General features: G+C 41.8%; 1 protein-coding gene across 3 annotated transcripts in view; it reads left to right on the forward strand.

Moving 5' to 3' along the window:
* Nucleotides 1-853: 853 nt before the first annotated feature.
* The window catches only part of LOC126188773 (F-box/LRR-repeat protein 2-like), a 45,261-nt gene continuing 19,286 nt past the window's right edge, over nucleotides 854-26,828 (forward strand). The window contains exons 1-3 of one of the 3 annotated variants that reach the window (XM_049930388.1): nucleotides 854-975; nucleotides 3,753-3,902; nucleotides 4,328-4,518. The gene's annotated coding sequence lies outside the window, so the exon portion shown is untranslated. The remainder of the gene's footprint in view (nucleotides 976-3,752; nucleotides 3,903-4,327; nucleotides 4,519-26,828) is intronic. The other 2 variants (XM_049930403.1, XM_049930396.1) reach the window with 2 other exon arrangements.

Here is a 26,828-nt window from a genome sequence, read left to right on the forward strand (position 1 = left end):
TCTGCAATTGGTAAACTGCCCATTTTAACACGGGTAATGTATCACGAAGCAAATACCGTCCGCACTGGCGGAATGTTACGTGATACCGCGTACTTATATGTTTGTGACTATTACAGCGCCAACTATCACAAAGCGAAAAAAGTGGTCCAACTGAAACATTCACATTTCTTTACGTACTACACGAATATGTAATAAGAAATGGGGGGTTCCTATTTTTAAAAAACGCAGTTGATATCTGTTTGACCTATGGCAGCGCCATCTAGCGGGCCAACCATAGCGACATCTGGTTTCCCCTTCAAGCTAGACGAGTTTCGTTGTTTGTAGTTTTTTCGTTTGATGCTTATTTCGTGAGATATTTGGCTCGGTCACTATCAATGGACCACCATGTATATATTTTCGTCAGCAAATACATGTCGGTGTTTTGAAATGTTGTTTCAGTTCTCAACAATTTACCATACAAAACTGATCAAGAATATCCTTTACGAAGTTTACTTTGGCTGTTGATAAACTTTAACGTTGTTAGTTCCTCAATTCAGATACTATGCCCCGGCATTTCGTCGCACGGATGGTATCGCATAATTTCACTTCGCCGCTCGATACTGGGCTAAGCGATTTGGCATGACGTGACGAGATGTCCAGTGTAAAATCACCCGACTTTCACGTACCGTGACTGTCCGTTGACATGTACTATGAAGCAACCTGTTTTTAGTCTTCACAGGATCCTGTGAGATCGAAATTCTACGACATTCCTACATTATCGACATCAACCTAAACGAACTTTTCCAAAGAGGATGCGACACTCTCAGATGTTAGTAGTAATATATCTGTAGATTTTACTCATTGGGAGCAAAAATGAAAATATTGGCAATTTGAAAGTACTGCGCACTCTGCGCAGCTCAGTTGTGGTGTTGGTGATGATGTAGCTATCACCATTTAGAGAAAATTAATTTTGTATTGTTTTAATTATTGAAATCTGTAAGTAAAAAGGTGGATGTAGTGTGTGCATGCAGAACTAATTTCCATGAACACGAAGTAACAACAGAAAGAAAAAGCAAATAAAATGAGACGACTGCAGGGCTTACGATTAGCTGCTGACAGCTAATGTTTACTGCAAACCAGGAGACTTTTTTTAATGCTGTATGGAAAAGAGCTGCGTGGTTGAGATAGCGCAAGATTTCGTTGCTCTTACTACAAATTGTTCTTTTCTTATCATTTAGTCATAAACGTACAGAATACAATTCATTCTTTGTTGTTATATTTTCGGTCCCATTTCAGAGTACAGAACTATCGCAGTAAATAAGGTTGATACTATAAACTGAAATTGTACATTAAAGCAGTACTAATGATTCCAGATGTGTCCCGGCATCCCATTAATTGAGTAACAAAACACAATATGTAACAATGCATCATAAATTAAAAAAACGTGTATTGCAAAATAGAGGATTCCAGCGGTTTATATTACAAAGCCTCCAGATACGTCAAAACAAACAAAAATCCAAACTCCTATGCTTTCTGCAGATCATATGAGCATCGTGAAAACAATAGTCGCACAAAAACAAAATATTATTTATGGAACGAGAACTAAATGGCCAATATGTTGTGTAAGACATATGCAAAATTAAAGTAAAATAGAAAAGGAACTAAATTTCTGTAATTTACACACTGTATTAAAATAACCATCATATTTCAGTTGGTAATGCATACCAAATAATAGCAATAAACTTTACTGGGAAAAATAAACAAACGTGCCATACTTCAATTGATTATATCAACTAGGCACTGCACAGGAAAATGAGTTCTGGTGGTCATAAAATTCATACATATTTTACCCTACCATCTCTTTAATTTGCCAACAGTCTGCTTACATACATGTATAACAATAACATACCATGAAAAACTACAGTGCACGGCATTAAGGGTTTAATTACTCTTATGCTATCTGTATAACACATGTCTTATTCATTTCAACCACCTCAGCTGAACTAATAGTTTGAGTAGACATGTTCCTGTAAAACTAATACTAATCAGTTGTGGCTGTAACACTTTTTCATAACAAATAGCCAAATCTTACGCGCTGCATATTCATTCCTATATTATGTGATTAAAGCATCTGTCAAACTATATCAACATTCAGGAGCAAAACATAGTTGTAATTGATGAGCTTTCTCCTCAAAGTGAAATCTCTATAGGAAAGTAGGAATTATAATTGATGAGCTTTCTCCACAAAGTGGAATTTCTGTATGTAAGAAAGTAGGACTCATTGGATTGAATTGGTATGCTTTTTGAAAATAAAAAACAGAATATTAGACTGGAAATGACTCGTGTACTTTCATTGTGAGAAGAGTTTACATACAGTTGTCAACTGAATATCCTAAAGGTAATACTTACATACTGTTTTATGGGATACAATCCTCAGATGTCTTGATTCAGATCACCGAACAAGGTGATGTAGTGGTTAAGGCACTGGACTCAGATGCAGGGAGATTGTATTTCGACTCCTTGTCTGGCTACTCATATTTACATTTTCCACAGAGTCTATACATCAATTGAGGTGAATTCCACTTCAGTTTGCAGAATGATTGTCATACATTTGTGAGAAAAGAGACAGACACCCAATGAAATCACAGAAGTTGTGAAAAAGAGGTCAAATTTCTCATCATGCGGCCCTGATATGAGAAGAAATCATGTTGGATAAGCAACAGAGATATACTTTCAATAATCAGAGATGGGGTTCTGGAAGTACATGACATGTATGTATTCATCCAAGGATGTTCTTACAATGAGACAGAATTTGAATACTTTAGGAAGCATTTAGTTGCTGATAGGCTCACACAAAAAGGAAGAGAACTTGCTAGATTTTGGATTTTATACTTTGACAAGTTAGAGTACCATAAAAAAAATACACAAACGCACACTTATACCCCTGTATGGTGCCACCTAGATTGGCTGTGCCAATGCTCTTTTGTGGTAGATGGACTGGTTGCGATGGGAGCAGTGTTGGGTTGGATGGGTGTAGGGAGAGGAGGGGAGGGGGGGTTGCTAGTGGCACAGAGGAAGGTAGCCAGTTTGCTGGCTAGGAATTCATGACTACATAGATGGTAGTTAACCTTACAATACATCCTCTGTCCCCATAATCATCTTGGCCTCAATCTCAGATAACCCAGTGTTGTGCATCCTCCATCCAACATTTTTCCCTTCCACCCATCCTGTTCCCTCTCCCCCCATTCATGTCACCTCCAGCATGTGCCAGGAGAAAATCTGAAAGCCAACAAGTTTTCCTCCTTATGTGTGTGCCTTTTGACAACTCAACACTTTAATTGTGAAGAATTTACATTCTACAAGAACATTGATAGAGCATTTGTGCTCAAAATACAATTAAAATAAATGGATTTTAAAAGGTTTAGGTCATCCAGACTTCCTCTTGATGTACTGTGATACTAGACAACATTGAGCTGCTCTTGTAGTGAATTTCTCACAGGTTTACCTGTGAGAAATCCATGGTGTGAGCTGCCTGTCGGTACCCCCAGATCTGAATTCTGTAGATCATGTCAGGGATGCATTGGGGAGATGAATTTCAATCCATTGGCCACCACCAAAGATTATTCCAGCCTCCAAACAGCTCTTTTTCAGGAGTTGAATCACTATCAACAGATCTCTTTAATCAATTCATAGCATGTCTTATTGCCACTAAGATTCAGTAAACTTGACAGTCTGTAGATAAATAGTCAATGTATCTGATGGCTTTAATGCAGACCCAGGTTCAATACCCATCATATCCAAAGACTTTTGCTTGGTGGTTGGACAGTACCAGAGTCCAAATGGTCTCATCAGGATAAATTCAGAAGGTACCTGAAGGACAACTTCAAAAGCATCTTAGACAGAGAATGAAGCCAAGTTCGCAGGTCGGTATCTCATGAGGATAGTAGAGATGTAAAGGAATCTTCACTTTTGAAAAATCACTCACTTTTGTGTATGAATAAATATGAAGTTAAGTGACCGATCTATTAAGTGACTACTTGCTTATGATGATACCTGATTTTTATGTGCCACAGGAAAAACTTTAAGATCAACATTTATCATAGAAGACTGGAAGTACTAAATAACCAAATTAGATACAGTCTTCTAGCTCATTTAGACAAGTGATGCGCTCATTCATGATTTTCATCTCACAAACCGTAAATAATAAATCAAATATATGAAATTGTCAATGTTCAGTGTAAGATTTAAACAGAAATATCTTTAATAATGGGCAATATGAACAACTGTGTCACTACAAAATTGGATGAAAGACAATGCATAATTGCAGAAGCAATCATGGACTTTTCAGAAAGATGAAAATAAGGTCCAAATGTGAGCAGATGTCACACAACTGTTGGAGTTAAAAATCGTAATGTGGTGTGGTAGCATGAATCAAAGAGGATTCCATGACAAAAATGTGTGTGCTGATGCAGTCAGAAGTGAAACAAATGTGGCAGGCATTTAAAACTGTACTGAGCTGTCACTCTATGCGATAAAGAGGTAAGTCCTGTAGTATTATATGCAAATATTTTATAAACAATTCTGAAAAAGGGGTCTTTGTGTATGAGCAGCCTGAATAATACACTAATGAAAGGATTACATTAATATTAGACAGTAAAAGGTACAGGAATCCCATACGTGAAATTCTTATAACTGGTGCAAAATGATCTAGTTACATTACAAATAGCTAATTATATGAAATTTCTGGAGTTTGATGTTCTGCACCCCTCAACCAGGTATTGTGAGGTCCAGGAACTGGCGGAATCTGAAAAGGTGTAGGTCACTGTGAAAGGAGGGGTGGGATCCAGAGAAAGGAATCTTCACTGTTAGGCCGTTTGGGGGGATTCCATGGTTTTGGCAACATTTGAGAAACAGGATGTGGGACAATATCATTCTGCCCTGAAATAAGGACCATCCTACCTGCGATACTTCTACCCCTTCTAAACTTATGTTTTGTCACCCATCCAACATCCACAAAATCCTAGTCCATCCCATTGCCACTTCCAATCCCAACAGTGATTTCCCTAAATCACTCCAGGCAAATGCCGGGATGGTTCCTCTGAAAGGGCACGGCCACCTTCCTTCCCCATCCTTCCCTAATCCGATGAGACCGATGACCACGCTGTCTGGTCTCCTTCCCCAAACCAACCAACCAATCCTAACCCCTTACCATAAGGGTCATATTCCTGTTGAAGACCCTGGTGTAAAACCTGCACAACCCACCCATCCAGCACTTCCTATTCCAGTCCTGTCACAGGTTTATCTTACCCCAACATGGACCGAGCCACTTCTGAAAGTAGCCATGTCATTTACCAGCTCTGCTGCAATCATTGCATAGCTTTATATATTGGTACAACTACCAAGCAGCTGTCCACTAGGATGAACGGCCACTACCAAACTGTGGCCAAGAGCAAAGTAGACCACATTGTGGCACAACATGCAGCTGAACACAACACACTTAATTTCAAAGGTTGCTTCACTGTCTGAGCCATTTGGATTCTACCCTCCACCACCAGCTCTCCTGAACTGCACAGATGGGAGTTATCCTTACAACACATTCTCCACTCTTGTAATTATCCCAGCCTCAACCTTTGGTAACATGTTCCCACATCTGCCACCCAACAGCTTCAACCCCCTCTGTCTTATCATCTCATTCTCATCTCCCACCCTGTTTATTTGCAGCCCTCTGCCAGTGCATCCACCCATCTTTCCCCCACTGGTCTCCTTTTTTGCTCCTTTTCTCCCACACCTCCCTGCCCCCTAACCTCCTGATGCTGTGTCTGTTGGCATTCTAGTCCCTGCACACTCTACCGACAGCATTTGTCTCTCTCTCCCCACCCATACACTACTATCCCTTTCCCCTTTCTGCCCCCTCCAGATTGTTGTTTGCATTCCATGTTGCATTCTGGCAAGAGGTGCGGGAGTTGACAGTCATGTGTGCGTGAGGTGTGCTTGTGTGTGTGAATGATGTGGGACTCTCTTTTACTGGTGAAGGCTGTGGCCGAAAGCTGTATGTAAGTGTCTTTTAACTGCACCTGTCTGCAACTTGATGTGTCTTCTTTACGTTAAGTAGCAATCTGTCTTTTTCTACATTGTCATTCTGGTATTTAACTGTAATTCAGTTTATATAAAAAAAAATTGACTCACCCAGAAGTAGAGAAGGAAACAGAATGAAATTTCATGGGTTGAAAGTGTATAATATTATTTCATTCATTACAAATTCATGTCATGTATACAAAGCACTTTATAATATGAACACACTTATTAGTAAGATGTTACACCCCTCTTGGCCTGGGTGCTTGCACTGATTCAGTTGAGAAGGTTGTCATAAAGTCATTGTATATTTTTCTGAGGCAAGCTTGCCACAACTGTTTTAACTGATCCTTGTTATACTGGCCCTGGGGCAGAGCTAATGTCCAAGCTGGTCCCAAGCAAGTTCTATCAGGGACAGATCTGGGATTCCTCCTGGCTATGGTGGTACCTCAAGATAACATGAACCGTTTATAGATACATACATGTGCCATGACTAGATGAGCACTGTCCTGCACAATGTCTGTGACATACCAAAGTGCCATCAGAGTTCCCATGACCAGAACACACAATGGCTCTCCACACAATGATGCCAGGAGTAACACCACTCTAACTATCCAAAGCATCAGAAGAATGGGGCCTCTCCCCAGGTTGCCGCCGTTCTCACTGGTGATGGTCACCTGGGGTCATGCAGAGCTATGGTCCATTGCTGAACACAATGCAATGCCATTAATTCCCTAGTCTGGTTGCTGATAGTCTATGACCAATTGCGTGGAATGATACAGACCAATGCAGGAAGTCCTCTACTTGTTCTTGGATGGCAGCCATTGGTGCAAAGTGTTCACAATGTGCTTGGTGCACAATACAGCATCATCCCTTTTGCTGGTTAAATATGGTTGACCAAGGTCTTGACAATGAGTATTACATTCCAATGCAGTCCAACAGCAGGCCACTCTCAGATCAAAATGGCCCACAAATCTGAATACTGCACAATTCGACCATTTGACCATGTGAAGACCAACACTGAGACCCTTTTCAAAATCTGTTGCCTGTTAATAATGCTGTCTTGCATGTGTATGCATCATCTTGATCTCTTTCACAATGATAACTCAATGTTTGAAGCTTTCATGCTCTTTATGTACCCTACCACTCCTTATGTACCCTACCCGGTCTGAACACCACTAATTCACTCTGGTGACCATTCTACATGTCACAGAGAACTGCATCTCTAATCATTTATGTACGTGTTGATGGTGTGTACCTGTACAATGTTACATTGACATCTGACCATGTCTTCTCTGAGCTTCACATCTTTTTCACATAGTGTGTATGTCTCTCACTCACTCTGTTTTCTCCGTGGTTTCTCTCTTTTCAGTTTTGCCAACCCCCACTACTTTTAGATATCTTGCTCCCTTCTCACCATGTAGAGCAAACATGCAGTTACCCCTGCCAGCACCAGATTGAGTATCATCTGATGCAATATGCCTGTACCCACTCCTTGCCTGTACCCACTCCTTGCCGTTCCTTATCTTTCCTATTTGTGAAGGAAGCTGCATTATACACTGGCTCTGCTGCAGCTTCTGCTTAGCTGTTTATGTACAGGGCATCCCAGGAGGAATGGTCAATATTCAAGGGTATAACAGGAACATTCACTTGAAGCAAAAAGCTTCATATGGACATATATACTGTTTGAAATGGTTTCTGAGATAGAACACATATAATGTCACTTTTGCACATTTTTCTTGAATAACTGAAAAACTGCAGTCTCTATTGAAAACATGTCATACTACAAGTAATAGGATATTGAAAATCTCACATTATGTGCATGCGCTGTAGCTTTGAATGTTACCACTGGTATTCACTGCTGGAGAGTACTTAACTGAGGTACCAATTCCATGAATGTGCCCTGTCAGTTGTACATTCATAACTACTTTTACCTTTAAATCTTCTCTTTCTGCACTCCTGTCACTCCTTGATGTCGTGGTCTTGCTATGCAGTGCCACTCATAGTTATATCAGACTTCTTCACCATCTTCAAAAAATTGCTGTGATAATGGAAGATTATATTTGCTACCCACTAGCTATGAAATCATGTAACTACTCCTTTTCAGGATCCTTCTAGATTTAAGAATCCCCATAACATTTTCATCATATCAATTAAAATTCACATTTAAGCTCATGATAACCAAAGTAATTGAGAAACATATTGTTAGTATCCCGTAGTCAAGCAGTAAGTAAGTAATTAAGCAATTCTGTACAATCTTCTTTTGTTTCCTCTTTGGAACAACAGCAATTGTCATCCCAATCTCTTTTTCTTTGGTGTCCATGGCACCTGCTAGTTGCGATGTCAAAGTTTAAATGAGTCCTTCCCACCCCTCAAACACTTGCCCTCTGTCACGTCTTGTGACTGTACTGTGCTTACATTTGCACTTTGTACTGCTCAAAAATAAAAAATGCATGCACATTATGCGATCTTTCCTCTACCACTACTCCTACAAATATGGTTTCTATGTGACCATCTTTCACAGTAGAAATAAAGTAGGACATGTTGCTACCTTGAATAGCAACATGTACCACCACAAGCTTAGGTAGTTTCTGTAGGCCAGTTTGAAGTAGTTTCCTGGTTTGATGGACCACAAGTGTGCTGTACCAAATTGTTTGTCTCGATGTCCTCTACACTACTGTGGTACATTGTAAACAATGGCAGCCTACTGAATAATATGAAAAAATATCAATGTGTATGAAAAGTGTTCTATCCCATAAACCATTTGGAACAGGGCATATGTCCATATGAACTTTTTTGCTTCAAATGAACTTTGCTGTCATATACCTGGGACACACTGTATAAATTACTAACAGCCACCAGTCCCCAGATATATGAGCATTGCTGAACTGTGGACAGGGACAAGATAAACCACTCAGTGGCAGAACCTTGACACCAGGTGCAACAGGATCAATTTCAATAAGTGCTTCACAGTCTGTACAATTGGGATCTATCCTTGCTCTCAAATACCATCTCTTCTGAATTGTGATGTGGAAACAGAGGCTCTAACTACTTCTTCAACCACCTAGCATCTGTTTATGTTAGTCCCTATCCCCTGTCCAACCCCTGTGCCCTCACTCCAAACTTTTCACCTCCTCTCTCCTTTCTGCCAGCTTCCTATCTCATCCTACTTCACCCTGCAGCTCTCCATTTCCTTTCTAAGTAAATGAATCTTCATCAACACTCTGTTATACCAGTGGTGTACCTAAACCTCTACTATATCCTCCTCAAACAATCCCTCCTCTTACTATGTAGCTCAGAAATATGAAGGAAGGTGCTGCAATAGTTGAGGCACTGGACTCACATTACAGAGAAGCTGGGTTCAACTCCTCATCTGGTCATACAGATTTAGAGTTTTCCTTGTTTCCCTGGCTTGATCAAAGCAACTGTAAGGATAGACCCTTTGGAAATAATGTGTCCAACTTCCAGTTCCCATATTTGTCTAATCCTAGTTTGTGCTCTGCCTCTGATGACTCCCTGAAGGTGAGACATTTAACTCTGATCTTCGTTACATGTTCAGCTTATCTGTTTCACCTAATACAACCCTTTACCACAGTTGAGCTATAGTACAGGGACAATGTAGCTGAATCACCATTGTAGTTCCTGTTTATGTGCCTATTTACTAAATGAGGAATGGTATCGAATCTATTCTTTGTGCACCCCCCCCCCCCCCCCCCCCGATGATTTTTTAATATCATGTTAAATAATCCTTAAGTTCAAACAAGCTCATTGTATTTGATTTGGTTACGTTGAAGGTACTGTGCAGTTCACACTGTACACCCATTTTCTACCTAGCATGTTTAACTACAAAGATTAAATATGATATGCTTATCGGCTACTACAGTTACTCTCGTAACTCATCTGCAGTTGTTGTATTGTCTCTCATTTTCAAGAACTGTGTGACCATCATGTTCCCCCAATAGAGTCTATACATTTTTGGAGGTAACAGGATATACTCTGCACATTATGACATAACAAGAGCTACAAAACATTTACCGATGTTTCATCAATGTCTGACAAGGCAATCATTGAAGATTTTCAGAGGTACCACATGCATATGGGAAACCACGGATGCTAGAGTGAAGGCACTTTTTTCTTATCTTTGGATCCAGTCTGTTATTGACATCAGGCTACATCATATAACTGCTTCTCACTACCGACATACATATTTTATTAAACACTAACTACTTATCTTTGCTACAGATTTTACTCTAATACTGCAATACTGATTCATTTCAGTATATACTAAGTATGATAATGCTGGAACTTGCGCTGAACTTCTGGTACAGTTAGATGGAAACCCACCGACATACATCTCGTAATGACTGCACACATCTTCAATAGACTTGTTTTAAATACCATCTATAAATTTAATAACCTTATGTATAAAATGAATAAAAGCTTAGCACTTTTTGATTGCACATTTCTAGAAGTAGTTGTAGTGTTAACTTCACTCATTGTTTAAGTAGCCCTTGATGATTTTCTTCTTGTAAATATTTTTTGACAAGTCACCTTTTCCTGAACATTCTTTACTCTTAATTTGATGTGCCTTATCTGTCGCACAAGGTGTTCTCATTAGCATTTAATGTATCATCAATCTTATGGTCCTTAGAAACACTTCTTCTGTGAATGATTGATGTTCGAATCTCGATATAGATTTTGAGTTGCGAGTGTGAAATCTTTTTCCACTGTATAGCGCATTATTTCAGCTCTTAATTTTGTTAACTCAAAATAAAGGGGAATAATTGAAATTTTCTGTCTGTGTGATTCTCCATACTAAAGTGTTCCAGGAAGTAATTCTGTTTAAAGTTACAATGTATTTCATTGTTATTTACAATCTATATCTGAATTCTGAAAGCCATCTTACAGTGTATGGTTCAGGGTACTTCGCATACCACTGACAATTTTCTATCTTTCCTGTTATGAGTCATGAAGCATGCATGGGAAGAACAACTGCTAGTAAGCCCCTGTATAAGCTCAAATCCCTCTAATTTTATCTTCACAGTCTGTTTGAAGGGATATATGAGAGAATATCAGGCTTGAAGACAAGACACCAACTATGCCAGGAAAGCCTACTTAGCAAGTTTCAAGAACCAGCATTAAGTGAGGAATCTAGGAATGTACTATAACCCCTTGCTTAGGTATCACTCCCACAGGGACTGCAGAGACTAGATTCAACTTATTTATCACACAGAGCCATTTAAGCAACCATTATTCCTAAATACCATCATGAATGGAAAGGGAAGAAAACTATTAGTGGTACAATTGGAATCCCCCCTGCCATACATTTCTTGGTGGTTCATCAACACTCTGCTCTACCAGTGGTGTACCTAAACCTCTACTATATCCTCCTCAAACATTCACTCCTCTTCCAACGTAGCTCAGAAATATGAAGTAAGGTGCTGCAGTAGTTAAGGCACTGGACCCACATTACAGAGAAGCTGGGTTCAACTCCTCATCTGGTCATTTAGAGTTTTCCTTGTTTCCCTGATCAAAGTGACTGATACAAAATCCTAGTGATCCCCACCGAGAAAATTTTTTAGTCCAGGAAGGTCATAATAAGTAAGCATAAAATGTGCTTAAAAATTGTACAACAGATTGATGTCAATCCTACAGTGGTGTGCACATGTTTGATGAACTTTGCGGGAAACAAGAATGACTTGCACATTTTACCAATCGCTTGAAAAACTTTCTTCCTCCAGTGCCCTACAGAGACTGCTGCCAGAAGAGTTGCAAGTATGTTTGGATATTCTATGTCAGGGGTGCCAACTTACAAAAAATATTGAGAGGCCCATACTGGGCGTCTTGCCCCAGGAAATTTTCTAAATTATAGATGAAAAATAGTGAGTTTTAGAGTTTTTTTGAAGCATTTTAGAGTTATATGATCAACATTAGAACCCCAAAAACTGGACCCTCGATAAGTCGACACTCCGGGGAACTCGACAAGCCTGACGCATGTTTTGACTTTGAAAGAAGATACAAAACATAAACACACACAGTATTTTATAAAAAGCTAATTTAACTTACAGTAATAATCATGCTTATAGACTATTACAGAGCAGTGAATATATAGCTCTGAAAAAACTGAAATTATTTCAATATATCCTAAACAATCATTAAAAGAATAAAACATTAAATATTGCTGTTGCACAGTAATAGCACTTTGATTAATAAGTAAAATAGCTAATTTAAGCTTACTTTGAATAAGGTTCAGGGTTCATTAAATAAAAACAATATCTCAGAGTTAACACTTTAATAAAGTTAATACAGTACGCCTAATACTTTTAGTCAAAAAGTATGTTAATACTGGGTTTTAATTGGGTCTTGCACCCTAAAAATACTTAAGTATTTGAAAATAACTAATACAGTAGTATAGTAACATAGTAATACAAAACTAAAATAGTACTAATATTTTGAAACTGAAAATTCAACATTATGTATGTATTTAATTATCTATTTTATAAAGATTTTCAATATTGCTGTAAATGCCATTATTAGGGCTAGAGTTTCTTTAGAAATGTGCAAATGTCGACCGTCTGACTGGATTACTGAATATGAAGTCGTTGATGACTTGTCAGATGTCCAATTCATCCAAAACATCTCAGTGGGCATGAAGAACAGCCAAGTTGTTCAATTGCTTCTGTTCCATTGTTGATCAGAGATATGACTTCAGACGTCTAAGAGCACTAAATGACCATTCTGCTGTTGCTGGCATGATTGGAACTACTTGAAGAAGATTAATGCACTTCACTACTTCAGATAACATTTCTCCAACTGCATGCTCTTGTGTAATGTACTTTTGTACATCACACATGTTTTTTAAGACCAGTTGCTTTTTATTTTTATTAGCGATATCGGTTAACATATTCAAGTGTAAGCACAGTCTTTCAATGTCTAGGTCATTTTTGAAAAACTTAGTTGATTTTTCCAAATGTGTTTCATCTCTGTTCACTAAAAGCAACTCTTTTTCAACCGCAGTGACCTGTGTGAGTCCAGTTGAAGCAAACCTCTCAGTAATGCAAGATTGCACCGTTTCACAAACTTCAATGTACATAGCTTTGTAATATTCCTTTGGGGTTTTGAAAGTGTGCAGTGAGCTGGCTTCATTGTTTTCATACTTCTTTGGTGTACTTTGATTCCGAGGAAGTGAAGGATCATCAACATGTGAAGATTTTCACTAAACAAGTCTGCAGCATGCACTGAATGAAACTATCCACACTGAATGACTGTGACAGCAGGTTGGGCTTTATACAGAGCAGCGTCATAATGTCTCAAAGCATCAAGGCAATGCAATGCGGAGGGTTCCAGGTGCTTGTGCTCCAATCCTTTTGATGTTGCTGCGGCCGCAGTGCTAGCCCCCCGGCACCAGACTTTACCTGAAGGTTCACACGCTGGGGAAAATTATGAGTGTGACCACAGCACCATAACACTATCATGATTCACACCACTTGTTTTCAGTTAACCTGCTTACTACCACAATATTTTTTTAAAACTCATTACTGAATGTATTTTAATAGGTAACTATCATCAAACAAGGAATATAAAAAATTCCAATGTAATTTTGTGATTTTACAAAGCATAATACAACTAATAAATTTCTTAAATTTGTGGGGGGAGGGGGCTGAAGGCTGAAGGCCCAAACCATCTGATGCCTTAAGGGCAAAACAACCTTAATCTAAAAATTCGCTAGAGTCCATACAAGTACAAACAACAAGAACAAAAAAGAAAAGCCAGTACACCCAAGGGCACTCAGAAGTTCTGAGGGTCAGCCTGGAATTCAAACACTAACGCTCACTCAAGGTGAGACAGGCAATTGGCCCAACCATTGCTGATCCGATGACAACTCAACTGACACACAATCAATGGACCCATACACAACAGGTAACTGGAACTTTAATGGCCACAAGGCAGAAGATTCAACTGGTGCACTTCAATTCAAATAACCAAGTACAGTTAAACTCCACTGGAGGGTGGCAAAAATTTGCCAACTTGAAAACGCACGTTGTTGCTCACAGGAATATCCCAACAGCCGATAACAAACTCCAAACAACACAATGTGAACAGTCGTGACTTGCCGGTAGATTAAGTGAAAACCCACCTTTCATGTCCAGGATCAGTGAGCCACGAACCTCGTAGCAATGGGAGCAGCACCACACATTTCGACACCACATAGAGGTCGCCAGCAGGCCCGGCTGCTCCACGCCAACTGACAAACTGACTGCTCACAGCCCAGCCGGAAACTATAAGCGCCAGGCCAAAGATAGTCCAAGGTGCAGATATCGATACACACCGCTCCTGCCACCTACGGCAAGAGAAGATAACAGCATAATCACGATAACTGTGGGTGACTAAACACAGAATAGCAACCAAGGTTTAATCCAACGCATAGCATGAGACAGCCATGGCTCAATCTCCCCCCCTCAAACTTAACACAGGGAGGGGATGATTCAACCCCTGAGTTACCTGAACTCAACTTGGCTAAGGTGAACCCAATACTGCTTACCTGAATTATTCTCCTTGACCAACAGATTTACCGGGCCTAAAATACGCACGATAGTGCAAGGCCCAGAAAAGAGGAGTAAATTTACTAAGATTCCAGCCACGCACCTGCCTCCCTGGGAAACTGCGGACATAAACTTGATCCCCTGGCCTGCCCTGAAAGGTTTCTTGATTATGATTATAACACTCAGCTTGTTTATTATTTGCTCTGAGAATATTACACCTGGCCTGGTTCCAGTTTTCCTTGATAACATGAGGACTAATATCGGCTGGAATAAGATCTTGAATTCCCCACAAGTTTGAAAGAGGGGAATTAACTGGATAGGAAAGGATGAAGGAGGCAGGCGTAGCTCGCAAGGCTTTGTGACTGGTGGTATTAAAGGTGAAGCTAAGCCAGGGAAGACTTGAGTCCCATTTACTAGGGGTTTTCTGATGATAAATAGTCAACACGGACTTGAGATTTCAGTTAACTCTCTCCGCAAAGGACCCCTGGGGATAATACAGGGTCGTTGTGATATACCTGACACTGTACTGAAAACAGAAGGCCTTGAAAGGAGACAAATGAAAAGCAGGATCATTATCGCTAACAAGCTGCTTGGGTGGGCCAAAAACACTGAAGACATTAGTTAAATGATAAATAGTGATGGCAGCGGTAATGTTACGACTCGGGAGGAGCCAAGTAAATCTGGAGAATGCATCGATAATAACTAGTACATATTGATGACCCTTCTTAGTACAAAGTAACGGTCCTAAATAATCAATGTAGAGCTTGTGCATAGGACAGTACTCTCGTTCAGAACTCAACAAACCCTGCTGAAGAGCATTCTTGGGTTTGGCTACATTACACAGGTGGCATTGGGATATCATCTCTCTCACATCCTGCTCAGTACCCAAATGGCCACCCACCAATAAATCATGAAAATAACGAAAAACCGGGTGCACCAAAGTTACAGGCAAACAGATCTTGCACTGCTCTAAAGGGAACATCCCCATCGCACCCCCCTCAGATTTAGTTATAAGTTGGCACAGTGGATAGGCCTTAAAAAACTGAACACAGATCGATCGAGAAAACAGGAAGAAGTTGTGTGGAACTATGAAAAAATAAGCAAAATATACAAACTGGGTCGTCCATGCGTAAGATAGGCAATATTAAGAGCACTGTAATGCGAGGAGCTCCGTGGTCCCGTGGTTAGCGTGAACAGCTGCGGAATGAGAGGTCCTTGGTTAAAATCTTCCCTCGACCGAAAATTTTAACTTTTTACTTTCAGTTTATGTGAAAAACTCTTATGTTTTCATCACTTTTTTTGGAGTGATTATTACATCCACAAGAAAACCTAAATCGGGCAAGGTAGAAGAAACTTTTCACCCATTCGCCAAGTGTACTAGTTAGGTGGGTCGACAACATATTCCTGTCATGTGGAGCACATGCCATCACCAGTGTCTTATAGAATATATCAGACGTGTTTTCCTGTGGAGGAATCGGTTGACCTATGACCTTGCGATCAAATGTTTTCGGTTTCCATTGGAGGGGCACGTCCTTTCGTCAATTAATCACACGGTTTTGCGGTGCGGTCGCAAAACACAGACACTAAACTTATTACAGTGAACAGAGACGTCAATGAACGAACGGACAGATCATAACTTTGCGAAAATAAAGAAAGCAAAATTTTCAGTGGAGGGCAGATTTGAACCAAGGACCTCTCGTTCCGCAGCTGTTCATGCTAACCACGGGACCACGGCGCTCCTCGCCTCACATTGCCCTTAATATTGCCTATGTTACGCGTGGACGACCCAGTTTGTATATTTTGCTTATTTTTTCATAGTTCCACACAACTTCTTGCTGTTTTCTCGATCGATCTGTGTTCAGTTTTTCAAGACCTATCCAATGTGCCAACTTATAACTAAATCTGAGGGGGGTGCGATGGGGATGTTCCCTTGTTAGCTTCGCCCACTCTCTTACAGAGAATACCACTCTTAACAACATACCCATCCGACATCTCGCCTGCCAACACACGTTGCTTAATGGGGGCTCAAACAGGGTCCTAATCCTGATGCTGAGCCACATCTTCAGACAAGAGGGGAATTTTGTATCCTGCCTGGAAGGCAGCGCATGGGTCTGCTCCTGAAAACTGAAAGGTTGGCTGAAGGAAGGAAGCGAGTAGGAGCAGCTGAGGTAAAACACGGTACTGCGTGTCAAATCATAGATGTTTACTATAAGCAAAAACAAGTTAATAAATGGTACCATAACTTTGCACAGATGAGCGAAGCCTTAGACCCATTGTAAGTAGTACAGAGTCTCAATTGCAAGCCAACACTCTCTGAAATTGAAGCGATGTTTCCAGGCCGTCCGTTCTTGATCAGATGGGTTGAATTCGGAGCAACGCTCGTAGAGCTCCACAGTGCCGGCTAGAGGGAGATGTTGTCGGTGTCTTGTAGTGCCAACTTATGAACTTGCACCTACACCGTGGCATCGTTGCTATCGATACCACAGCCCTCCCCCCTGAAATGGCGCACCTTCATTGAGTATGGCTTCCAATGGCGGGTAGAGGGGCCGAGGGGTGGTGCAGCTGAGGAGGCAGACAGCGGAACTGCCGTGGCGCACTGTCCACTTGTGACCCCGAATTGCTTGCGAGGGGGCGAGGAAAATGCCCCGTGGAAAACCTGCCCAGGCCACGCACCGCCACTGGGTATGCTCAGATGAGGAGGCAGAGCAACGACCTCCATGGGCAACGGCGGTGGCGGCGTGACGGCAGCAAGAGCAACAATTAGCAAGCAAATTCTCAATTTGTTTATCAATGCCGACCCAAGTGCAGTGATGACACGCTAATTGCTTCGTCCGCACTATACCCCAATGACCAGCATGCAGCAAGCAGAGAATTTCCAACTGCAATGAACTAGGTACAACCACACGAGACTGATCGTCAGTTCGTAACAAGATAACACTGTGGTGTACAGACAAGTTGTGACATTGCGCGCAAAGTAATGTCAAACAAGTGGATCACGAATCTGTGTAGCAAATTAGGGCCATTGAGTACGAATATACTGCAAAAGAATCTGCAAAGAAGCGTCGGTGGCTGCCGCGGAAGGAATGTGACGAAAATCCAATGGAAAACCATCAGCTAATTCTTTATCTTGCAAATCAATAAACATGGAGGACAGTTTGGAAGAACTAAAGACTTCGTCAGGACCGATAGGCAGACGAGACAAAGCATCAGCATTCCCATGCCAGGCAGTAGGCTGAAACAAAATTTCGTAATTGTAGTTAGACAAAAACAAAGACCAACATTGCAACTTTTGTGCCGTACGGGCCGGAACTGGCTTTGACGGGTGGAATAATGATGTCAAAGGCTTATGGTCGGTGACCAAATAGAACTTTTGACCGTACAAAATATCATGAAACTTAGTTACTCCATATACAATAGCTAAAGTGTCTTTCTCGATTTGAGAATAGTTTTGCTGGGCAGAATTCAGCAACTTAGATGCAAAAGTGATCGACAGAATTAATGCGGTGTGAGAGAACCGCTCCGATGCTGTGAGAAGATGCATCGGCAGCCAAAACAACTGGTTTGGAGTGATCAAAAGGAATCAAACAGCTATCACTCAACAAAGCAGATTTGAGCTTGTGGAAAACAGCGTCACATTCCGCAGACCAAACAAAAAGGAACATTCTTACGCTGAAGGCAGTGCAAAGGCACTGCAATCTGCGCTGCATTTGGTATAAACCGAATATAATATGTAATTTTGCCCAACAAAGACTGAAGTTCATTCAAGTTCTTGGGTGCTGGCAAGTCTCTAACTGCACTGAAAAGTGACGGTGTGGGGTGGATACCCTGTTCGTTAATCATATGTCCGAAATACTGAATCTCGGTTTGAAAAAATTTGCACTTGTGTCTGTTACACCTTAGTCCTGCCGGCAAAAGTACAGTAAATAAGGCACACAAATTCTTCAAATGTTCATCAGGGGTGTGACCTGATACAACTATATCGTCCAGATAATTTGAGCAACCAGGCACAGTGGCACACAACTGCTGCAAGTAAGACTGAAATATAGCAGGAGCCGAAGCACAACCGAACGGAAGGCAGCGTAACTTGAACAATCCAAGGTGGGTGTTGATCACAAAATAGCGCTGCGACTGTTTGTAAAGCTGAATCTGAAAGTATGAGTCCCGCAAGTCAATCGTGGAAAAGAATTTTCCAGCACCAAACATATCAAAAATGCCTTCAGGACGCGGTAAGGGAAATGTAGCTACCACTGTCTGTGGATTTACTGTAGACTTAAAGTCAGCACAAATATGGAGATAACCATTTGGTTTTTTCACACACACTATAGGCGAAGCCCATGGCAAGGCAGAAACAGGTTCAATGACACCCCTGTCTTGCAAATGCTGAAGCTCAGTAGCTAAGGCATCACGCAGTGCATGCAGTACTGAGCATGCGTGCCGGAAAACAGGCATGGCGTTGTCTTTCACTACAACATGCACTGCAAAGTCTGTGGCACAACCAAGGCCATCAGAAAAGAGTTCATCAAAATCATCGCATAGTGTGGCTATGCTGTCTGCATGGTACTAGCGTTGATGCAGAGTACATTGTCCTGAATTGCGGGCCAAAATGTTCAAATGCGTCCATGCCAAAAATGTTCGTAGCATCACTAGAGCGGTGCACATGGAAAGACACTGTAGGCGTTGTTGCACCATATGTGGCTTGCAAACTACACGTGCCGAGCACTGAGATTTCCTGTCCAGTAAATGCATTCAGTGTGGAATGTGAATAACAAAGCGGGGACGAACCAAGCAAGTCAAACGTTGATTTGTTGAGTAAAGAAACTGACGCACCAGTGTCCAGCTGCATGCGAACAGAATGTCCACAAATGTGTAAAGTCACAAAAAGTTACCTCGCATCACGCTAAATGCGAGAGGAAGTGACTGGCAAAACTTGATCCACACGACTAGCTGTTGGAGCATGTGAAGCAGAAGGCTTTAAATAAATGGCATTAACATCCAGAGGCTGATGTGAATCATGAGCAAGGCAGTTTCTGTTGTGGTGATGCCTACGCAAGTCATGCGAACGGGAGACAAGTTGTGAATTAGAGTTTCTCTTACCACACACAGCTTGCACATGTCCTTTAATATTACAAAAATAACACTGTACTTGACGGGATGGGCAACTGTCCCGTTGGTGGGCACAAAAGTAGTTTGGACAAGATTTCAGTTTCTTAATGGGTGCCAGGCATGAACTTTGTTTACATGCGTGCAAGTGGCGCTGCATGGTTGGCCATGCTGGGGCCAGGCAGGAGGGCACATGTTGTGCCATGCTAACAGTACACACACCCGGGGTCACGTCACACGCGGAAGTAGCCATGTCTAATGTATCTTGTCTATCTAGCAGGTCCACCACTTCCTGCAAAGACGGGTTTTTAAATTTGAGGATTCACTCGCGGATGCAGTGATCCACCACATTCTGCGCAATAGCGTCTCTAATCATTATATCCACATATGAGCATCCACATGAGCAATTAAAGTCACAGTCAGAAGTTAGTCCCTGAAGGTCCACTAACCAAGATCTATTGGACTAGGTAGGGGCACGTCAGAGGCAAAAGAATTTGTAGCATGCAGCTACCACATTTACACTATCACGGAAGTGGGAGTTCAAAGCGTCAATCACTTCGTTGTAAGTTTTAGTTGCTGGGTGGGTGGTGGGAAACAATTTCACGAGCACACAATACAACACAACACCTGCGTTGGCAATGAGAAAAGCAAGCCGCTCTGTACCTGGTATGTTGTATGCTGCAAAGTGTGCTTCGAGCTGGGCGATATGTTCTGGCTAGCATTCAATGTCAGGATTGAGGGCACGAAATGGTGGTGCTGTCGGCGATGGCATCGGTACAGTTGGTGGCATCGGAGGCGCCGTAGTAGTTGCAGTTTGTAGTGTGACCACTGACCAGTCCATTTATGGCAGCAAGCAGCTGCAACATTTGCTGAGCCTGAAAATGTACAAGATCGGGCACTGACCAGTCCATTTATGGCAGCAAGCAGCTGCAACATTTGCTGAGCCTGAAAATGTACAAGATCGGACAGTGAATCCTGTTCCTGTGGCAAAGCCATGGTTTACACAAATGAAAGTCTTACAGTGACTGGGGGAAACAATGATACACCCACATGGTCTCACGGGGATATCATAAAAAAGCTAAAGCAGTACCGAGCAAAAAAGTAAATGATAGGAGAGGAAAGGGGGAACCCTCGTCGCCAGCTTTTGTATCCCACCTGGAAGGCGGTGTGTGTGTCTGCTCCTGAAAACTGAAAGGTTGGCCGAAGGAAGGAAGCGAGTAGGAGCAGCTGAGGGAAAACACATCGGTACCGAGTGTCAAATTACAGATGTTGACTATAGACATAAACAAGTTAATAAATGGTTACATAACTTCGCACAGATGAGCAAAGCCTTAGACCCGTGGTAACTAGTACAAAGTCTCAATTGCAAGCCAACACCCTCTGAAGTTGAAGCAATGTTTCCAGGCCATCTGCTTTTGAGCAGATGGGCCGAATCTGGAGTGATGCTCATAGAGCTCTACAGCGGCAGCTAGAGGGCACTGTCGTCAATGTCTCATAGTGCCAACTTATGAACTTGCACCTACGCTGTGGCATCGTTGCTATCAATACCACAGTGAATTTCACCCAACACCATACAATTAAGACTGTCTCCCTCTACCTGCTGGTTTTTCTCACTAGGTGTAGTTTCGGCAAACATCCGCCTGACGACATCCACAAGGTGTTTAATAACTTCAAACTGAAATGCATACTGCCCACCTGGATATTTGACCAGTTTTACACAGCCTAGCCAACACCCAGCTCAAAGCCTGATTGTCAGTTTCTAATTGGAAAACCCGATGTTCAAGGTAGAAGTGGTTACTTCTCTAATGCAAATAAAACGGCCAAATCCTCACACTCGTAGATGGAGTACTTGAGTTTGGCATCAGTTAACCGATGAGACACATAGGCTAATCACTGTCTCTTCCTCTCAAACTCCTGGAGGAGAACAGCTGAAATACCAGCATTAGAAGAGTCAGTTTGAACAACAAACCTTTTATTAAAATCGAGTACACCAAGAACCAGAGGATTGGCTATCACTGCCTTAATATGCTCAAAGGCAGCCTCCTGGGTGGGTCCCCATTCAAAATGCGTGCCCTTCCAGCGTAACTGGTTTAAGGGTGCTGCAAATGAGCAAAATTGGGAAAGAAATGCCTAAAATAATTTGCTATGCCTATGAATTTAGCAATTCCCCACTTATCAGTAGGTGGAGGCAAAGCCCGTAGGATTTTAGTTCACTCTTGGTCAATGCGAATACTCTGACCCGACACTATATGACCTAAGAAAGATACCTGCTGCTTGGCTAGTGTCATCTTACTAGGCTTAACGGTCAGCCCAGCTCCATGTAATCTCAAAAGAACTTGCTGAATATGCTTCAAATGATCCTCAAATGTATGACTATAGATAATCAAGTTGTCCAAATAATTATACACACAGACTAACTTCAAGTCACCAAGGATATTATCCAACAAACGAGTAAGCACAGCCGCTCCAGTTGCTAGTCCAAAAGGAACTCTGTTGAACTCAAACAAGTTCCAGTCAGTACAAAATGCGATAACATGTTTACATTCTTCAGCCAACGGAATCTGATAATAGGGCTGATTCAAATCAAGGACCGTAAACCAATTAGTGCCGGCAAACCAAGCAAAGTAATTATGCAGATCATCTAGGGGTACTGATTCAAGGACAACTTTAGCATTGAAACAGCGGTAGTCAGTCACAGGTCTGAAATCATGCCCCTGATCTTTAGGTACAAGAAATATTGGGGAAGCATAAGCAGATGTAGAAGATCTAATCACTCCTTGTTGGAGCATCTGAGATATCTTAGCCTTGAGTATTTCATCTTAAGGGGTGAGAGGCGGTATGGAGACTGCCTAACCTGAATAATGTTGGGCAGATGGATATGACAATCAACAATGTTAGTAACACCCAGGTTATCACTAAGGAGCTGGGTAAAGCTGTGCAAAAATCTCGTAACTGAGCAGCCTGATGGGGCAAGAGATGGGCCAGATCAAACTCGTTAGCTACGGCCTCAACGGCCAATGCCACAACAGGTCAATAAACACTAGGTTTAGTGCATTTGCAAAAGCCAAACTTTTCTCCAGGAGCGAATTTAAAGAAAAGGGTGTGTCCAGAATAATCCAAACCAACCCAGTTTTATTGATGAAATCACACCCCAAAATAAGAAAAGAGTGTGTCCAGAATAATCCAAGACCAACCCAGTTTATTGATGAAATCACACCGCAAAATTAGATTAATGGGCAGTTCCTCAAGCAGGGCTAAAGACATAGGCCAGGAAAAATCGCTGACCAATATACTCCCCTGGACCCAACCATACAGAGGCAACACCTGGCCATTGGCCACGCAACATCTCTGCACCGGCGAAGGAACCGACCGAAGTTTTGTGAGATGCCCAAATTCCAAAAACCACTTGAAGCACAATAATGAAAAGGCACTACCAGAATCCAAAAGATCACAAACCGGCTCGGCACCCACCTGAGAACAAATGTAAAGCAAGGGGTGTGATGAGGGAGTGACCACCCGAGTACGCCAATGTCTGAAAGCTTGAACCCGAGTTCACGGCCCAACCTGGTGTCATCTATTGGCTCTGGGTGCATGAGGCTGAACACAAGAGTGCACCAAATGAGCCTTACTGCCACACCTGAAACAACGCCGGGGTTCCCTTTTGATGACTTCAGTGGATGTAGATACTGTGGAATCCGCACCGATGTCCCACCCCTTAACCTCATGATGTACATGGTTCTCAAGTGGTAATGCAGATGCTGCTATGACCACATCAAGGAGCTCTTCCCAGGTTGAAGGCTGCTTACGGAAGACAAAATGTGACTTATCCACCGCCTGCATTCCCCTAAGAATGATAGAGACCAATTATTGTTCAGGTAAATCAATTAGCAAGGCCAAAGAGGATGTCTGAACTCTGTCAAAATACTGATATAACTGCTCCTCACCCCGCTGCACTTCCCAAATGTAACGACACTCAAGCTGTTTATGAACCCCGGTGGTCAACCTTTGCCTAATTATGAGCTCCCTTCATTTCTGCAAGGAAAACCCTTCCGCCATGGCTTGTGAGAGGAGGTTCTGCAACTCGCCTCTAGCTAACGGGTACAGCAACGACAAAATTGCTTGGTGTGGAACACGAAAGGCGACCACATGTTGTTCTAGGTGAACCAATAACCACAATAATTTTTCCACCTGATGAAGTTGCTCCACAAACAATTCAGTAATATCTCGGAAGAAATAGGCCAGAGGATTATGCAACTTGGTAAACACAGCATCTGACTTGACAGAGGATGTAACAGTAGCAGCCCGTGCTGGCCCTCACTCTCTCCCTGACAGCTCAAGTCCCTATCTTCAACCTCCCTCCCATCCAACTCCAAACATGTAAGCTTAAACTGTAATGTGCTCACCAAAGTTCCCAACTCAATGGTTAATTTTTTGTGATGATCTTCCAAATCTAACACACTTAAATCCACTATCTGATTATTTAAATGCATTAACTGTGCCCACACCCTATTCACTGTCACTAGGTTGGGTTCCCTCCAAAAGACAAATAGTGTCCTCAAAGCCTTTAATAGTCCCAAACAAAAATTCAATTGCGGCTCCTGTCTCACCCACCACCGCTGGCATGATGTCAACCGGCTGAAGAATGGCAGCACACAAACTGGTTACCAATTCTGGAACACTGCCCTCAACCAGTTGGTGCCTTATTGCCAACTAGTAAACAATGTGCTCCTTTCTCAGCAGGTCGATAACCGGACACTGTCTGACTGCCATGATGATAAGTACCTGAAACAAGTAACAGCCAAAACAATATGGTACCACCGAACACAAACGAAACAAGAGTGAAACTGACAGCAACTAGAATGGCAAGCACAAGCACAAGCACAGACATGCTCTGCTACCATTGAGACGCCCTGCTAAACCCGCAGGGCAGGACAAGTAGTTTAAGTTGTGGAAAGGGGCCCAGATAAGCGGCTGTCAGTTACACTCGAACATACAACCTTTTATTTGATCAAACATTACAAGAACCAAGAAATTTTTTTAAAAAACCACGGCTTTAGTTTTGGAACTTAATTAGCAGCTGAATACACCGTACAATCTCATGCCTTAAGGGCAAGACCACTTTAATTTAAAAACGGCTGAAAGCCAATAACTTAAAGCTCAAACAAAATCAGAAATTTAAAAGGCAAAGCCTTATCTTGAAACAGTTCCTTAATTAGGCTGAAGGCCCAAAGAATCTGACACTTTAAGAGCAAACAACTTAAATTCAAAATCGGCTGAAGGCCCAACACTTAAGGCTCAATAACATTAATTTTAAAAATGCTAAAGGCTTTACATAAAACAGTTCTTAAATTAGGCTGAAGGCCCAAACCATCTGATGCCTTAAGGAAAAAACAACCTTAATCTAAAAATTGGCTAGAATCCATACAAGTACAAACAACAAGAACAAACAAGAAAAGCCAGTACACCCAAGGGTGCTCAGAAGTTCCGAGGGTCAGCCTGGAATTCAAACACTAACGCTCGCTTAGGTGAGACAGGCAGTTGGCCCAACCATTGTCAGTCTGACAACAACCCAACCAATAGTCAGTCAATGGACCTACAGACAAGCTAACCTCTGCTTCACCCGACCAGCACGCAACAGGGAGATCAATGGAGCAACTTAGAAGGTATTGGCACCCACAACCATACATACATTGAGCTGTCAAACTACACACTGTACTGGACAGTGACAACATGATAAGGAAAATACACTGCCTGAATTTACATCAACGGCCAGGGCAGGTAACCAGAACATTAATGGTCTCAAGGCAAAAGATTCCACTGGTGGACTTCAACTCAAATAACCAAGTACAGTTAAACTCCACTGGAGGGTGGCTAAAATTTGCCAACTTGAAAACACATGTTGTTGTTGGCAGGAATATTCCAACAGCCGACAATGAACTCCAAACGACACAATGTGAACAGTCGTGACTTGCCAGTAGATTAAGTCAAAACTCAACTTTCATGTGCAGGATCGGTAAGCCACGAACCTCGTAGCAATGGGAACAGCACCACACACTTCAACGCTGCATAGAGGTCACCAGCAGGCCTGGCCAAACCACGTGGCGTGGAGATTTCATTGCTGCTCCAGGCCAGCCGACCAACTGCCCGCACACAGCCCAGTCGGAAACTATGAGCACCAGCCCAAAGATAGTCCAAGGTGCGGATATTGATACACACCGCTGCTACCACCCACGGAAAGAGAGGGTAACAGCATAATCACGATAACTGCAGGAGACTAAACACAGAATAGCAACCAAGGTTTAATCCAACACATAGCATGAACCAGCCAAGGCTCACCATCAGTAGGGTGTATCTAATGTGTTATATACTACATCTACATCTACATACATACTCTGCAAGCCACCATATGGTGCATAGCAGAGGGTGCCATGTACCTTCCTGTTCCACTTGTAAATGGAGTGTGGGAAAAAAATGACTTTCTACACATCACTGTATGAGCTCTAATTTCTCTTATCTTATCTTCATGATTCTTACAAAAAATTGTGCTGGGAGCAGTAGAATCATTCTGCAGTCAGCTGCAAATGCCAGACATCTGAGTTTTCTTAACAGTATTTCATGAAAAGAACATCGTATTGTCTCCAGGGATGTTTATGAAGCTTTTCTGTAATACTTACGTGTTGGTCAAACCTATCAGTAACAAACTGAGCAGCAGGCCTCTGAATTGCTTTGACTTCTTGCTTTACTCTGACCTTAAGAGGGTCCAAAACATTCAAGCAGTACTGAAGAATTGGTCGCACTAGTATTCCATTAGCAGTATCCTTTATGCATCACCTGCACTTTGCTTAACTTTAGTAATCGTTGTCAATATGATGACATCATCACGACTAAATCCTGTCTTTAAACAGGCTGATTCAAAAAGGACTTTACAAGTTTAGAATGATGTAGAAATTTACTGAGGTAACTTACAGAAGTAGTAGATATGTCATTTTGTAGCAAACAACCTTAAATTTGATTCACGTAGTGTATCAGTACCCCTTTCTGCCACCAGGAGCTCCAGGTGGATACTTTTGCTGGTGTGGAGTGTGCTCACTGCGTGTTTTGATTTCATGAAATGAATGCTGCAACAACTGTTTG

The sequence above is a fragment of the Schistocerca cancellata genome, chromosome 1 (assembly GCF_023864275.1).
Source record: "Schistocerca cancellata isolate TAMUIC-IGC-003103 chromosome 1, iqSchCanc2.1, whole genome shotgun sequence".
In the NCBI taxonomy this organism is placed as follows: domain Eukaryota; kingdom Metazoa; phylum Arthropoda; class Insecta; order Orthoptera; family Acrididae; genus Schistocerca; species Schistocerca cancellata.